Below are 17,034 nucleotides of genomic sequence, written 5' to 3'. Positions count from 1 at the left end.
ACTAATGTATTTATGGATAGACTGAGTTCTCTCTACTGACGTGTTTCTCTGAAAATGCTCATATAGGCCATGCTTTTTTTTTCCTTCTGTCTTAAAAATGTTTAATGTATTTACAGATAAAAATATCATTAAATATTGTTTTTCTTTCAATGCCATTGGCTATGAGTATGGTTGGCAAGCAGAAGCTAGTGTGTTATTCCTGTGCACTACTGCTTACCCAACCCCAACTAACTCACCTCATTGTTATAAATGATTGTCACCTTGTGGTGCTTTCCTGCTATTTGGGCTTATAAAGATCTCCCCACTTCTCTACATTAATGTCTTACTGCAACTAGGACTGGTTTAGAGGTGATGATACATAGGCCAGGAAGGACTCCACCTTATTTTCAAACCAAGAAACAACTCAATGACCTGACAGCTAAAACCACCTTTTGCTTTTAAACTGAGGAAAAGTGATGGGAAGTCACTGAGAGACAGTAAATGTGAGGTACTTTTAAATTCCATCCTAGCTTTAAATGGTGCTTTGACAGCACACAGAAAACTATTTATTTTGGGACTTACAGGACTTCTGCAGAGTTGGTGCAAATACAATGAAAATTGTAATGTTTACATAATCTATAAATAAAACAGTAAAGAAACCCAAGTCCCACCAGGATCGCAAGTCAAAAAGGAGTAGGAACAAACAAGATAATTAATTACATGGATTGGTTGATTTTTTTTCCCTTAATAAACAATGAACTCCTTGATATACTCATATTTGCAGATATGTATAAACATGCAAAACACAGCGAAAATGAAAATGTTTATCAAGTTCCATTTCCCAAAATACTACGAACAGGAAGCAGTCAAAGATTTCACAGAAAGGAATTGGTTTCTTGGGTTCACAACTAGAATTTCTTAAGAGTGGGTTACATCCTAGAAAGGCACAAAACCAGTCAGATAACATTTTCTAGAGATAAAATTATTCATGAAATACAGCCTTTCAGACAGAAACACAGTGTAACACTACATGTAAGAAATTGTCTGCATGAATATCTAGGTATTTTTGCTCACTCACCCAAAACATTAAATCTTCACTAAAAACTGTGACCTCATCATCATATATAGTAGAAAGGTGACTTTTGATAAATTGAAGTTGAAAAATATCAACCTCAAGTGTTTGAGGATGCAGAGGGAATTACATATTTTGATTCTTAACTTTCCTCAAGATTATTTTTTGACAGTTCACTCAACACTAATGGAGATGCCTCTATGTTCTTTGGATTCAAAGCAAAAGACACTTTCTTTTCCCTATAATGTACTTCCTCTAGAAGGTAAATGTTTCCATTTCTAATCTTCAAAGTAAATTACAACCGATGAAGGGGTAATGCAGAAAGTTTCATTAGGCTCATCTCCATAGACACAGGATTAAAAAAAGTTCATTTTCCCTGTAGACATCCTAATGTATTTATGGTAATAGTATATATATATTTTTTTTAATACACTGGTGAGGGAGTCACCAAACATACAGATAAAGTAAGATTTGAAAAGTGAAGATAATTTTAGTAGAATCAATAGGGTTTGCTCTGGGACTTGAGAAGGCTGAAGTGAATGACCTGGAATGCCTAAATTGCTTACACTTCCCACAATGCTGGCAGGAAATAATAAAACACATTAAAAAATTCCACATGATTTTCATTAAATACCAGTAGAACTCAGGCATTCCATTTCTGCCTAACTCAAAAAAGGAACTATAAACTGTGTCTTTCTTTATACAGTATATATAAGGCTAAAGAAGACTTCCAGTCACTGAGAGCTATGCAGAATAAGAACATTCTTGTTTTCTGCTGGTATTATTTATTCTGCTTGAAGGAAGGCCTACTGGAAAGGCTTTGGAAAGGTGTATTTTGTTTTTTAGTGGACCACTACTGCTCAGGGGGTTAGATAAGAGATGGAGATTCTTGAAGTGGCAGGCTATGTGCCAGGATTCATGGATTAGACAGGATGTGTTTATGCATCACTACATTTGCAGACTTTCATAAAAATGGGTATAAAGGCACCATTTCTAAGGCTAGTACCAACAGAATAGAGAAGATGGTGAGACTTAGCTTGAAGTATTTGGCCTAGGAAGACTGCAGAGTATTTTCCAGGTTTTTTCATCCTTTATCAATGAGTTTTCTAATGTCAATAAGGAATGACCATTAACTAAAAATTTTGGTTCTCTAGGCTTTATCAGCAAATGCCTACTCCTGAGTATGTGTTTAGGCTTGACACCTGAACTGCTGATGAGTGATTTCCAAAAGCCCTGTCTGACTGCCTTTTCTCACTTTCAGTGCAGTCAGGGAAAACTTATCTTCAAGTTTTAATGCGTCCGTCACAAGGCTGATTTAAGGAATCTCCAGAAACCTGGTTTTGGGCACTGTTTCTCTAAATATTTTTTTTCACAGCCCACCAGTAACTTCCTGATGAAGTGTGTGCTTTGACACAGCTCAAGAAAATGTGGAAATCAATGGGACAGTTAGAACCAACTTTGCTGAGAATAGAGTCAGGCACTTGGAGTTTTGAAAGAATCAGGCCAAGAGTGGCAGAGGCAGCGGAAGGCCTGTCAGAACATTGCTCCTGGACTTTCAGCTCCCTCTCACCAGAACAGGTACCTAGACTTGTTTTCACAGTAATGACCAAGACTGGAATGACCTACTGGGATCAAACAAAAACTAATGGCATGAGGTCATTGTCACACCAAATTCTGATCAGCTCTTTTTTAAGGCTATGGGAAAAATTATTAAAAAATGAAAAAGTTTGCATTTTTGTGTTGATAAGGAGAACACTCTGAACTAGTTAGCCTTTTGGAAACTTTCAGAAATCAAGCAAAGCCCTTCAGCAGACAGGGATGTGCTCAGTTGTCATTTGCAGAACCACCTATAGCTAATTAGAAAGAGGAATTGAGAAGCTAGCTGTTAGTTAGAAATGCCAGAGGCTATGGAGGCTACACTCTAATTCAGGTACTAAGCCTGTTTTCATACTCTGGCCTCTATTAATTTTCTCCCATGGAAACCAGAGGTTTGAGCTGCCCTTTGGAAGAAATCAAGTTCTCCCTAAGATGAAATCCACTAATTATTTGGGGATAATTCATTTTCAGAAAACACTCATTCAGCTTGTTCAGCTCGATGCAGTTTTTCTTTGTAATTCTAGCAAGTTCATTCTCTTGACTACCCTCTCACTAATTCATAACATGCTCCATGGTGTGTATTACTTATACACCATGCTATAAAGACACCACTGCAGCAGGCTGAAATGCTCTGAAAGGTCACAACACAAAATAATTATGTCTTAGGCCATGGGGGCTTCCTGTGGACTCCAGAGGAGACAGTAGGTGAGCATAGCCCTGAGCAGTCTGGATGTGTCTCACCCTGTGCCACCTGGTGTAGGATTGCTCCCTGAGGGGAAGTCTGTCGTAATGTGGCTGTAGCTATTGCTGCAGAGGTAAAGTTAGGAGTTCCTAAACCAGGGAAGAAACAGAGGAATTTTAAAGGATCCTCAGAAGAATTAGTAAGATCTTAAGATAAAACATATTTACAATTTATTCAGACAATAAAGGGGATGATGGACAAAAAGCACACCAGTTGGATAAAAGAAGCTCATTCTACTTCTGCCAGTTCTTCATTGTAATATGCCTCAACCAGGCCCCAAATAGAGATTTGTTCTACCAAAATTCCTGCATTCAGTTACCATTGAAATATATTTATTGCTGGTGGTTAGCGGCTAGCCTTTGAAATGGTGCACTAAGTGCCTCATTTTTATATTATTTAGTCAGAAAAAGTCATAATTTAACTTTGTTTTGCAAGTATTCTGACAGACCAAGGAAGGCTTTCTTTATTTTACTGTCCAGCGGTTGGGCGAGTCCCTTGCAGAACGTTTGGCATCCAAACTCTTGAGCGTTAAATGCATCATCTTTTCTCCTTGAGCAGGGTGATGTGCACTGAAGGCTCAGCCCTCCTTCCTTCCCATATCCCAGATCCTTGGAGAGAGAAGAGGCAGAACAGTTCCTCAAGTCAGCATGAGGCTTTGCTTACGGGACACTGTAGGAAGGACTGTGCCATTCTGGCAGAAATAAGGAACAATTGTTCTGCCTGCTGTTCAACCTTCTCTTCAGGAAAAGACATGGACCAGGGAGATGAAAGATCTTGTTCTTTATGTGTGTCCAGCATCTGGGACCAGATGGGATATGGAATATCTGGGATATCCCATGGGATATGGGATATCTGCCACCATCTGGGATATGCCACCAACTATGGGAAGCAACCTATGTAAAAATGAAGAATGTGCTACAAATGTGATGGTCTTTTTCAAGAATTTCTGCTTCCCAGAGAGATTTGACAATCCTGCTTCAGCACCAGCTGAGTTATGGCCGGCAGTCTGGCCAGGAATACTGGCTGAAATGTGAAATCTCTTCAGTCCCATGGGTGGTCTTCTAGCAGCCTGTGTGGAGGCGATGTGGTGTTTGCAGGTAACGGTGCTTGGCAACCTGTCTGCCCCAGCCACATAGCCTGGAAGGAAAGGGGATTGGTTTGGGCAGGTTTGGTGGGTGCACTCACTATTTTATTGACTTCTTTCTTAGCAATAGAGGTATAAGGAGCTGAAGGATCTTTTGCAGATACAGAAGAAATCATGTGCATTTACACTAAACTTTAATTGGAGGCTATTAACATACAGGATTTGATCCTCATAGAAAGAGCAGTGCAAAAGGGAAGAATACTATTTTTACATCCCTTCATTCCCAGGAGGGTACACAAGGGGAATCATGTCAGATTTCTTCTTGGTGCATTTGCTCTGCTTGCTAGCTTGGAAAGTTGGGGGTTTTTGTTTGTTTTACTGAATATTATTGAAATGCTGAGGCAAAAAAAAAGCCTGAAACTGTTCCATAGGCTGTTATAGTCTTATAAATTTAAATAGTAAAGTAAATAAAGTATTGTGTCTGGCAGTTCTCTTTAGCTGTGATAGACATTTATAGTTACAAGTACAATGGATATTGTTAGCCATCACTTTACCTCCACAAAACCCCTTTATTTACTAAAAGTCTGGATGGAATAATGACCCCAAATTAATGATAATAAAAAACATTTCTACAGCCACTCCCCAGTTTTGTTTTAATCGTAGAAATCCTAGTTTAATATGCAAAATTTTATTATAAGGTCTCACGGCTCTTGATCAGGAAGGCTTTTCTTTCTTTTTGAGCAACTAATTCCCTTGCAGAGTTCATGCATTAACACTTCTGTGTATTTCAAGATCTGCGAATGGGTCGTTTGGTTTTTTCACTTCTACCACCACTACTACTACTACTAATATTATTATTTTTGTTATATTATTTTATTTAATTTTCTTGTTAGCTGCTCATGCTTCTACGTGTAAGTACTTCCAAAGTGAGTAAAGTTGCTGAGATGGGTATCTCATTCAGAGAAAGTAAGTAGACTTAAAACATGCATAACTTGATTCAATAATCGTGGGACACTCTACACTGGCACAGCTTTCCTTGTGCCCTCTTCCTCACCTTTCTTCAGCTTATACTGTGGCACATCCTGAAAGAGAAGTCTCCCACTACCACTCCCTTGATATTGATATAAAGGCAGCTTCACATCCACCCAGATTCTTCCCTTTCCTCAGTAACCATGAAAACACAACATCCATCTTTTCCTCTCTCTGACTGTGTCTTTGGACTTCAAGCCAGGTAAGAGTATGAGCTATAAATTGAAGTGAATTATACAGCTGGGTAAATAAAGTGGGACGAAAGGGAGAAAAAGGGAAGTGTGTTTCCTATCACAGAGTTTAAAAAACAGACTTGGCACACAAGGGGAAAAAACAAAACAGGAAACAAGTTTCTACATATAAATTAAACTTTTTCACCCTCAAACTTTTTAGATAGCCTAGGAGTAATAAGTACGTGTGTTTCTTGGAACAGCAAAGCAAGCATTCCAACACTAAATGGCTTCCTGTTCAACACGTTCAAAGCCAGAGACTGTTTTTGGGGGTTGGTTAGAAATATGTGTGAAGTATGCACTTTTACTTCAGGCCAAATCAAATGTTTTTAATTTCCCTCCCATCCCCCTCCTGCCCAAAAAAAGAAAAAGAAAAAAGTCAAAAAAGGAAAATGTGACCAAAATTTTCTCTTTCACTGAGGAAGTTCAATGATTAGCCTTCAGTTAATGTGCAAATATTCTCACTTCCATGTAAAGATACTTAAAAGGGAACTGGTCAATGTCATTCTACACTGGAATTTGATGTTGTTGAACTATAATGAGTAGGTGCATACAGGAGCTGAAGAACTTGGCCCCATGCAAAGACAGGAAAACAGCAAATATTTTAGGGTGTGAAGTGTGTTACAGCATTTTCCCCCATTAGTGTCAAAGCTATAATTCACAAATTGTTGATCCATTTTCTCCTTCTACCACATCAGCCTCAAATATTATTTGGTACTACATTTTGTTTACCCATAAATCTTTAGGTTTTTGCTTGGTATCTTTTTTTTTTTTTTTAATTTACAAGATTTGATTACATGGCCAAAAGTCAAAGTAAGACACATGGGAAAAAAACATGGAGCACCATATGTCATGGATGTGCCAATGTGAGGGGGTTTTCTAGTTCCTCAGTGAAGCCACAGGGTACTTTTTGCAAAAAAAAAAAAAAAACCCAACACAAAATACCAACAAACCAGAAAAGTACACCTTTTTTCTTTCCTTACAGCTGGCAGGCAATACGTATGTCTAACTAACCTAGACCTCAGTTTGTCCCTTTTTATAATTTCACTAATTACTGCTTCTAGCAACATATTTTCTGCCAACTCCGAGGAAACAGAAGCCATGTAAGTGGTAGCCAGCTATTTTCTTTTAGTATTTTTCTCATTCCAGTGTTTTTGAGCAAACTCAGGTTCTAAACACTGTTCTGTTTCAATATTTGGAGAATGCTATGTACTGAGTACTCTCCAAGCTGGTATGTTGTTGTGAGGCATCAGTCTTGTCTGTTGCTCTCATCCCACCTCGAATGAACTGAGCTGCATATTTTGTTTTGGTTCTTTCTGCCTGATTTTTACAAAAACCCAACCAACCCCCATTTCCTTCCCCCACTGCTAGGTCCTTATGAACATTTAGGTTTGGGTTTTCACTTGAGGAAAATGAGTCCTAGGCAGAGTCTCAAGTCTCACCTAAATCAGTAAAATTTGAGTTGCCCTAATTTGCACTAGAATAAGCCAGGGTTTTGTTCAGGCCCTGCCAAATATTGTACTCTGTTCAGAGATTCTGCTGAAGACAGAACTAACAAAGTTAGTGAAAGTTAATGAATGCTAGAATGAATTCATGGACAACTCATCCCTGGACCTCTGTGCACTTCAATATCACACCATACTTAACATCCAGAGCTATTCCTGGGAGTGGGGAGGACACCAGAAGAAATGACTGGTAAAGGATAAGTCCCCCTCCTTGAATGTCCAGCTTTCCCAAGAAGAGTTGCAGGAATTCAGTTTCTACTGATTCTGTAGCAGCTGCTCAGTGAGGCTCTTCTGCTACCTCCCTGGAACACTTAAATTCAATTTCAGTTCAACTCCATTGTCTTCTACTCTTCAGACTCCTTCCTTCCCACAGGCCCGTTTTCCCATATTCCCAAAATAAAACCACTGTGTTTGTGTGTTATTCTGAACCTTGCAACTTCCTTTCCTGCCTTCACCATTAACACTTTAGAGTTTCTCTTCTTGTTTCTTGTCATCTAATATCATATTTCCATATACCAGTAATTTTTCTGGTGTGTTAAATTAGTCATTGGCAAACTAATATGAATTCATAGGAAGGGGAATGGGTTTAGGTGTGTCCTATGGAAACTTCAGAGTCCAAACTTTCTGTAGAGTCTTGTTGGCCAAACTTCAGCATCACAGCAATAATCAGTATTAACAGATTATAATCCAAGATCATACACTTTGGTATAATCAGTATGTTTCTTGTAACTCAGCCTGTTCTTCAAAAACTGAAACACAAACCTTTCATTTGCAACAAGAGAAAAGAAAGATCTGAGAAATATTATGAAGAAGCACATGAATTTTATGTCTGAGCTGTAGCAGTTACTCCTGGGCTGCCCACATACACACTTTTGAGGGAGACAAAAATAGAGCCTAAAAAAAGAAAAAAAAAAAAAGAATATGAGCAGAAGAGAGAGAGAGGAAGAGAGAAAAGGAAGTAACGACGGCAGCGAAGGCAGGAATTCCGGAATTCCTGCCGTTGACCTTACGTCCGTCCGTACACTTCGCCGTCCTTCCTCATTCCTCGTCAGCCTTTCCTTCCTCCTGTCCTTCCTGCCTTCCGTCCTTCCTGCCTCCTTCCTTCCTTCCTTCACTTCCCTGCCTCCCTCCCTCCCTCCTCCCTCCCTCCCTCCCTCCATCCCTCCTCCCTCCCTCCTCCTCCCTCCCTCCTCCCTCCCTCCCTCCCCTCCCTCCCTCCCTCCCTCCCTCCCTCCCTCCCTCCCTCCCCTCCCGCCCTCCCTCCCCCCCCCCTCCTCCCTCCCTCCCCCGCTGTTGTTTGCGCCCGACGGCCTGCTGCAATTGGAAAGCCATGCCTGCACCCAAAATATTTCAGGGAGAATTTATGGTAGTTTAAATCCTTATTTCTTTTGCCAGGTAGAGAAATCATTAGCCTGTTACATGATCTTAAGCATCTTTCCAAGTGCTTCAGTGAATCACTGCCATTACCAATATGGGCAGAAATTTACTATATCAGCTTCCCAGACACTGAACACAGTGTTGGCAGAGCTGATAGGTATTAACTCAGTGAGTCAGATAGGGTGTTCTTTTTTTATCTTCAAGGCACACAGGAGCAGCTCCAGCCATGTTGCCCCTGCAGCTGCTGCCGAAAGCTGGCTGGCCAGTGTGATAAGGCTGGAACTGCTGATGATTGGTACTGCAAGACTTGTGTGGTAAGTTCAAGCTGTTCCAGAAGGCAATGAGACTATTACTGACATCCTGGAGTAGCTCATGTCAGTCATACTCAGGAATCTAGGAAAACCCCAACAAATAATGCTATTGCTGTCATTATAATAATACAAAGTTTCAGGCATCATTATCTTGGTTGATAATGTTTGTCAGTCTCACAAAGCTCCCTCACTGGAGCTTTGGGCCTGTGACATTATTTACTGTGGAAAAATTCGCATTTAACTTTTTTCTTGCCCAGTCCTAGCATACACCCGTTTCAGATACAGATGCCTAAACAAAGTTGTTTTGTTTTGTGGAAGCAAAGTCTATCATTACTCTTAACTTAATGGGAATTTATTATTTTTTTTTGTTGGCAGGAAGGCTTTTGACTGTTTTCTGTACTTCTCCTAAAGAAATAGCTATGGTTGAAGGTGGTCAGGATAGAAGACAGTAAAGAATACACTCTGCACTCTGTAGAAACAGCATGAGAGCTGGAAGGTTCTTTGAAGCTGTTGCAGGTGCTGTGGAGATATCATGTGGTTGACTTCTGCCAAATGGATTCAGTGGATGAAGTAACAGCCAAAGTCTCAAGTTGCTCTTCAGGAGACAGCAGATTTTTTTTTTTCTCTGATTTTTCCATTCTTTTCTGCTTTCAGCATTCCATCCTTTGAATCATTTAAGAAGTCTGAATTTCGAAACCAAATACTCACTGAGAAAGTTAGGCAATGCTGACCTATAGCTAGGAAACAGCAGCCATTTCTTCCAGATGAATGCATCACTCTGTGCATATCTTGTCCTTGTACTTTGCCTCTGGCACAGTTGGCCACAGGAAAGGAAGAATGACAGGGAGATGGGTGCATCTACTTCTCCTTGTGAGCAAACCTACCTACCCGAGTTCACCCCATCTTTGCTTCCATACTGCATTACTCTGAAGAAATCTCCTTTGAGTCACCCCAAAACATCGAACCTACAGGACTTATTAGAACTTAGCAGAAGGGACTTTAGTCTTTTTTTCAACAGCGCTTGGGTTCATCCTGTTGGTTTGTACCATTTTGAAGAGGGATATTGAGGACCAAGGGCTGTATTCATTAAGTGATTTGGACAGTCTTACTTACAAAGCAATTGCTTTTTCAACAGATTCACAAGCATGTTGTCCCATCATATTTCTGATGAACAACCAGATGGGTACCAATTCACTTCAGGGAGATCAGGGGTGCTGTCCCAGACTGTCTTAATACAAGTTTCCAGCTATTTTCAGTTTACAAAAATTCCAGGGTCTTTTGCAGCTCACCAGATTAAAGGCTGCAAGTCTTGACAGTGCGACTTCAGGTTTCCTTGAGTGCTATACTGCAAGAACAGCCAGCAGGAAGTCATCAACAGACTAACAGGAAATGAATTGCAACTCCTACAGGAATTTCTTTCCTGGTCTGCATAAATTACTGATGCAGTACTGTAGCATTAACTAGTGAGCAGTTGCTTGACTGGTATCCATTGGTAGATGTCAAGGTTCTGGTTGCAATGACTGACCTGCTCCATCTGCACCCGACGGTGCTCTTCCACCTGCAGTGTTCCTCTTCCCCTTAGGTTATCCCTCCAACATTAAGTGTCTTGATGGGAGATTGAACCAAATTTCAGTGCAATAGCAATCTAGGTGATTGATTATAAGTGATACTTAGTGTTTATTAGCAGTAAAGCCTTTTCAGGAACCATACACATTATAAACTGGCAAGTCTCTTGCTTCCTGGTTCTCAGTCCGTATGTACACACACACACACACACACACACACACACACACACAGACATATATGTGAAAGAGCCCAAATTAATTTCAGGAGTGCCCAAATGTCACTGAGTGTGCTGGAAAGTGGCATCAAGGCAAGGCTGATACCATGACTGTTACTACATTTGAATGTTGCCATCAGTCGAGAAATGCTCTAACCTGGTAATTCAGGAATGGGAACTAAACCATTTTAGCCAGCTTGTTATCAGGACACCATATATTCACTGTAGACTAGCTCATCAGCATCTTATCAAAAAACAGGGACTGGATATTTGCCCTTTCCTAGTGGTGCCTGAGAGTCCATGATTGCTTCTGAACCATATAGAGCAGTTCTGTCAAGAGACATCAAAAGTGGAAAGATGCAAACTGGAGCAAGTAAGAGGGAAAGAACCCCCAGGAGCTGACCCTTTGGTTATGCTGGGGGTCCTTTTCCTTCTCTTTCTGTGCCTTTACAAAGTGGCCAATGGGATGCATTTTGCAAATAGTTAAAAATACATGCACAAGAGCTGGGAACATCTTGTACACAGATATGAGTCAGTACTTGGCAGGTGGCTAACGGGAGTCAGATTTCCCAGACAATAATTACATTTTCAAAATACAAATTAAAGAGACAAGAAAAAAAGGGCTTATTCCCATTAGCTGAGTGTGTGAGCCCTGAAGTGAAATTATCCTTTCTTTCCACATAATTTATTCTGCATCACTTCAGAGGTTGCCTGCATAAAACATTCAGGAATGATAAGCTGAATCTTTCAAGGACTTTACTTTCTAAATGGGTACAGGTTACATGACTACTTGTTTCGTTCCTCTGAGCTGCCCAGACATTTCTGATCTAAAAACTGCAAAGACATGATAACAATATAATATAATGTTCAAACATGTCCTTTGAAAATGTCACAATAGCACCCATCTATCAGTGCAGTTAGCCAAGGAGAATGGTATGTGGCATACAATTTGTTTTATTGTTACTGGGAATCAGAAAAACTTTTCCATAGCAAGACTTTTCATATCAAATTGTGGATTATGAATTCAGGTGTGTCTGCCACTTTTCTGTGGAAAACAACATCCAGATTCTTCTTAGCCTTGCGGGACTGTGATTTGGGCTTACAGTGCATTTCCTAATTTCATCCAAGAAAGACAGATGTGGCCATAGAGTTATGATTCTGTACATTGCAATTTGACTTTTAATTGTTACCAATTTCAATGTTTGGTTATTCTGTCAGAATCAGTTTTTTTAATAGGTCTTTGAAAACCGTCTTTTCAAAAGCAGTTAATGAGAAGATGCTTGTCTTTGGTAGAAAATCTGTCTGTCTGGCTGCCAGTCTACATGCCTGTCTGTTTATCTACTATTCTACATATTGCTAGCTATGGAAAAGTAGAATGCCAGTAGTCAGAATAAATTAGTTTTGTGGCAGAAGTATACTTGGAAGTTTGTGTTCAAATTTCCTGATGAAATGTCACACTCTGGCTGTTGTAAGGAAAGAGATCTCCTCTCCAGGTAGGGAGGCTGTGTTGCGTTCTGGAGAATGTGTTTAACCAGAGAACTGTGCCTAAAGTGGGGAATAAGAGCATAAAGCCCACCAGTATGCTGGCATTATGTTGCCATGTTTTCAGTGAGCTGTGGAATATTTTAATATTTAATATTTTTTGTTAATTTGTCACCAAATTTTCTGTCCAAAAAATTTGCTTTCTTCTTCAACCCCAGTTCTCAAGGCAGCTCTAGGTGCTTTCTCTGTTTGTTTGCTTAATGCAGGATAGGGGGTAGGCCATGGAAAAGTGCGATCAATATAGTGTTGGATTTTCTCGGAAGCTGCATCTGAGAAGTTGTGTGCCATGGGAACAATGTTAGGCCACACATCCTTCACATGATTTTTTAAGCTTCTAGCTGCAGTTTGTCCAGGATGTTATAATATTTTTCTGTAATATTGTCCTTTAACATGCATACATCAGTTCAAAGAAAGATGAGTGGATAGAAACCACATCTCCATGAGAGCCAGATATCACCACAAAAGCAGTGGGGTGTAATGCTTGCTTTCTTTCTTTCACAGAAGTGCCCTGCCATGAGATGGGTCAAGAGCTCAGAAGAGGATATATTTTTTATGCATTTTAATAAGAGGAAAGGGGATTTAGTGAGACAGAAAGTGCAGAAACTAGCAGACAGATTGTATATATTAAAAAAAGACTTATAAAAGTACTCTGCTGGGAAAAGGGAGATTAAAAATTGCAAGCCATGTGTTATGGTATTTGAAGAATTCAACAAAGAATTTTTTTGTATACTCAGCTTCCTTTTTCTAAGCGAATTTCTGAGGATACTTACAGCATTACAACTTCCAGTTGTTTCCCATGATTGAAAGCTTCTGGGTTACCCATCCACTGTTAAAGGAAGGGCTTGTCTTGGCAGAAAACATCACTGTCCATTCAGTCCTGACTGGGGCCAATGAGAAACTTCTGGTTGTCCAAAATACAGCTGGGTTGAATTCTAAGGAACTTAACTTCCTGAGGCGCATGAGATGTGGAAATTCTCAAGCATACACGTATCTTTGTAGTCCTTATGTGCATGACAGATATCATAAGAAACAAATTTGGGCTGCAGCTTGGACATACCCAAGGAAAAAGGGGCAGCCCTTCTACATCTGGTTCTCAAGGCCCCTCATGTGGCTGTGAGAACAGCTTCCTGAGGTGGTGAGTTCATCCTGCCCAGGGAAAATACACCCAGGGTTCACTGGTAGCCTGTAGAAAGATTCCAGAACCACAGGTTCAGGTGGAAGTGGGCCATCTTGTCCAGCTTCCCTGCTCAGTCAGGGTCATGCTGCAGCACATGACACAGGATTGTGTCTGGGAAGTTCTTGAATATCTCCAGTGGGATAGACTCCATTCACAAGAGAGATGTTCCAGACCCTTAACTATCCTTGTTACCCTCTGCTGGACCAGTTCCAGGGGCTCCATGTCTCTTTTGTACTGGGAAGCCTGGAACTCCAGATGTGGCCTCAACAGGGCTGAGTGTAGGGGCAGGATCCCCTTCCTTGTCCTGCTGGCAGTGGTTTTCCTAACGCACCCCAAGGTTCTGTTGGCATTCTTAGTCACGAGGGCACACTGCTGGCTCATGGACAACCCTTCACTGCTGCTTTCCAGCAGGTTGGCCCCCAGCACTGAGGCCAACTTGGCAGGGAGGGTCTGTTGCTTGTTTGCTTTTGGCCTTTCTGTGGATGCAAGCTCTTCAACAGGAATACACAGCTCATGTCCTGAAGCAGTATCTCTGTTTCTGGGCTCCAGATACAAAAAGACATAATATAAAAAGTGTGTTATAAAAAGAACAAAATATTGACCTGTTTCTGGGGTGAATGGGTGGGAGCAGGCTCCAAGTGCTGTGCTGTTACTTTTCCTGATCCCTGAGTAGAGACCGCTGTTCATAAAAACAAACAAACAAACAAGAAGCTAATTTAAAGCATTTCAAATCTAGTTATTTCTGAGCTTCAGAAGATTGCCAACTAGTTCTGTATTAGGAGTGTGATATCCAGTTCTGATTTTAAGTCATAGCTTACACTTTCATGGACATTTAGGGTAAGATTTCTCCTGCCCTAGTTCTCAACAAGTTACTTCATCCTAAGAGAATTGCCGAGTTCGTGGGAAGTCTGCTTTCAGATGTCCTTGAAGAATTTCTTAATCATCTGGCTTTTGGAAAACTTGTTTTCCACAGCTTCTGTTAAAGGGGAAACCTTATGCAATGAGGAATCCAGCACTCACTGGGCCAGAAAGAGAGGGAGCAGGACACTTAAGGGTTAGCAGGATGCAGCTTCTATATTTTACCCAATGTTTGCAAAAAGTGACTCACTCTTCTTTAGGCATCAAGCAAAATCTTGGGGAAAGCAGGTACCAAAGCTCAGCCTGTGCCATCTGACTTGCTCTAGGCAGCTGTGAGTGATGGAGTACACATGGTTTGGTGCTCAGTTCTTAGGTGCCTGGCTCTACTGAGGCCTAGTAATAGGAAACTGGAGATCTAAGCTTTTGAGCACAGCCAGAAAAATCTAGTGTTGCAACAATACCTGCATTTAAAAACCTTCGTTTTGCTTTTGTACCTAATGTTCACTCTGATCCATGCACACTGCATGTGTCCTGTGTCTTAGTATTCACCTGTGTGTATTTATCTCCAACCTTTCAACTCTTGCTCCCTTACAGGATTATTTTTATTTAGACCTATAGCATTTAGCATGCCAATATTTTGGCTGGACTGAGTTCTGTATCAAAATGTCTTTTCCTTTTTGTACAGAATTTGCAATTCTCTCTAAGGTCTCTTCCCTTCAGTGGTCACTTGAAGGGTAAAATATCTGCTAGTACCAAATGCAGTTTTGGTACTGGGGTACCGGTGCAGAATAAACACTTCTCTACAGCATTTGTGTACTTCAAACCATTCCTCATTAATACAGTTTATTCTAAATTGAGCATAAGTTTTTAACTGGAGATCATTTCACTAGTGTCTATTAATACTGGGTTAGAGTCTACAGCACTGGCTACATCAAAAAAAGTCCTTACTTGCACCAGCAAGTTCTGTTTGAAGTAATGGTAATTTAATTCCTTTCTGACTGCCTAATCTGGGCCACATTTAGGGATGCAACAACATTTTTACAGCGTTGGTAAGATGACAAAAAAACTTTATAGAAAAAAAACTTAAGCTCTTGAAGAAAGTGATAGCTGATGTCATAAGTATCATTCTTTCCAAATCTTTCTTATAGCAGTGTAGAATGGGGATCTTCTGCTGAACTGGTTGCCAGTATTTTCAGTTTCACACATCTTTTTCAAGGGGTTATAACCTTCCTAACAGTAGTTTGAGCAGAAGGTTGTTGTGAAAGTGTCTTTTCCTATCCTGGAAGAGTGATATTGGATTTAAATTGAAAACTAAAATAAGTGTTAATATTTTTTAGGTACTTTTCTGAGACATTTGTTCATGTATTAAAATGACACGTGGAAGCAGCTAGCAAAATGTTCACTTTAAAATGCAGGAACCATAGAGTACAGAAGGACAAACAGTATTTTTTCCACCCCTTTAACTATTGTAAGAAATCTGTTTTTAGCAGTGATAAGTGTTGTGTCAGCACCACAGAAGGGCTTGAGTCCTGTGTAAATGGAGGCATCTGCTATACCTCTTTCAAAAGACATAGCACTCTCCATTTCTGTTGAATGGAGGGCTCTCAGCCTCTCTCCTGGGGTCACACATAAAGCCAAAAATTAATCACACATCCAGAATGACATGCTGCTGCACTGCTCCATTCTGACAACCACCTCATGTCTGTGGTCCCTGTGTTCCCACCTAGTCTTCTGTCAGAGCTCTGCTTTCATTTAAACCTTCCTTCTGTTTGTTTTTTTTCTGCATTCCATCTGTAAAAATGGAAAAATACCCCTCTTCATTGCCTTGCCAAACCAATTATACCAGCTGAACTTACATTCTGTATAAATTTTTTAGCACTCCTGATCTTTTGAGAAGTTTTCTTGTGCTTCACCTTCACTTGATTATTGGTCATTATATGTATATGAGTGACTTGACCTGTTCACAATAAATTCAGAATCTTGCCTGTCCACATTGGGAAAAGATGTCTTAATAAAACTTCTGCTGCCCTTAATCTTATCACGCTAACATTTTCAAACAGTATGATAAGAATCTGGAATGAAATTTATCATCTCTCAACTTGAAAACACTATTTCTTGTCTTATCCTTTTCCATGCACTGTGTGCTTAGGGATGTCATCTCCTGTGACCAGAATTTATATTCACCTCACTTAAACACTGCCACTCAAAAGCTGACATCTAGTCCCTGCTATCTCTCTCGGGTAGGGCTCTCACTGAAGCGAGGCAATTCAGTTCGCTGCTCTGAAGGTGGAAAGACTGGTGTCTAGAAGTAATGGTATCTCTCCTTTAACTGCAGAAGGATGCAGAGGAGATGACTTGACCACACAGCATAACTTTGTGATGGTTATGTGATTTGAGTCCTGCTCCATTATTAGCATGTATATTAACAAGCACACATATTCAAGTATATTCATAGCCAAATATATTAGAGATGCAATGTAACAAAAAAGGCTTCAGAGAAGAGATAATGCTGCATGTTACCAATTCCATTTATAAGAAAGAGGGGCCATACCTAAAGTTGCCAGCTGTTACAATATATTAGTTGTTGCTAATAATGAACACTTTGCTAAGTGCTCTCTGTGCTATAAGAAGGTGAGGGGCAAAGAGAATCCTCACAATTTGAGAGTTGAAAAGAGAAATAAAAACTACTCTTAGAGTTCAAATTGGTTAATCAAGACTTTTAAAGTGAAATAATTCAGTGATTTATGACAAA

General features: G+C 40.2%; 1 long non-coding RNA gene across 2 annotated transcripts in view; it reads left to right on the top strand.

Annotated features, from left to right (window-relative positions):
- Positions 1 to 3,992: 3,992 nt before the first annotated feature.
- Positions 3,993 to 17,034, top strand: part of LOC127059456 (uncharacterized) — a 28,599-nt gene continuing 15,557 nt past the window's right edge. The window contains exons 1-3 of one of the 2 annotated variants that reach the window (XR_007777329.1): positions 3,993 to 4,486; positions 8,819 to 8,928; positions 9,301 to 10,184. This is a non-coding gene — a long non-coding RNA (uncharacterized LOC127059456). Of the gene's footprint in view, positions 4,487 to 8,818; positions 8,929 to 9,300; positions 10,185 to 17,034 lie in introns of those variants that run through there. The other variant, XR_007777328.1, reaches the window with a different exon arrangement.

Source organism: Serinus canaria, chromosome 3 (genome assembly GCF_022539315.1).
Source record: "Serinus canaria isolate serCan28SL12 chromosome 3, serCan2020, whole genome shotgun sequence".
In the NCBI taxonomy this organism is placed as follows: domain Eukaryota; kingdom Metazoa; phylum Chordata; class Aves; order Passeriformes; family Fringillidae; genus Serinus; species Serinus canaria.
This window is presented reverse-complemented; position numbering and strand designations above follow the sequence as displayed.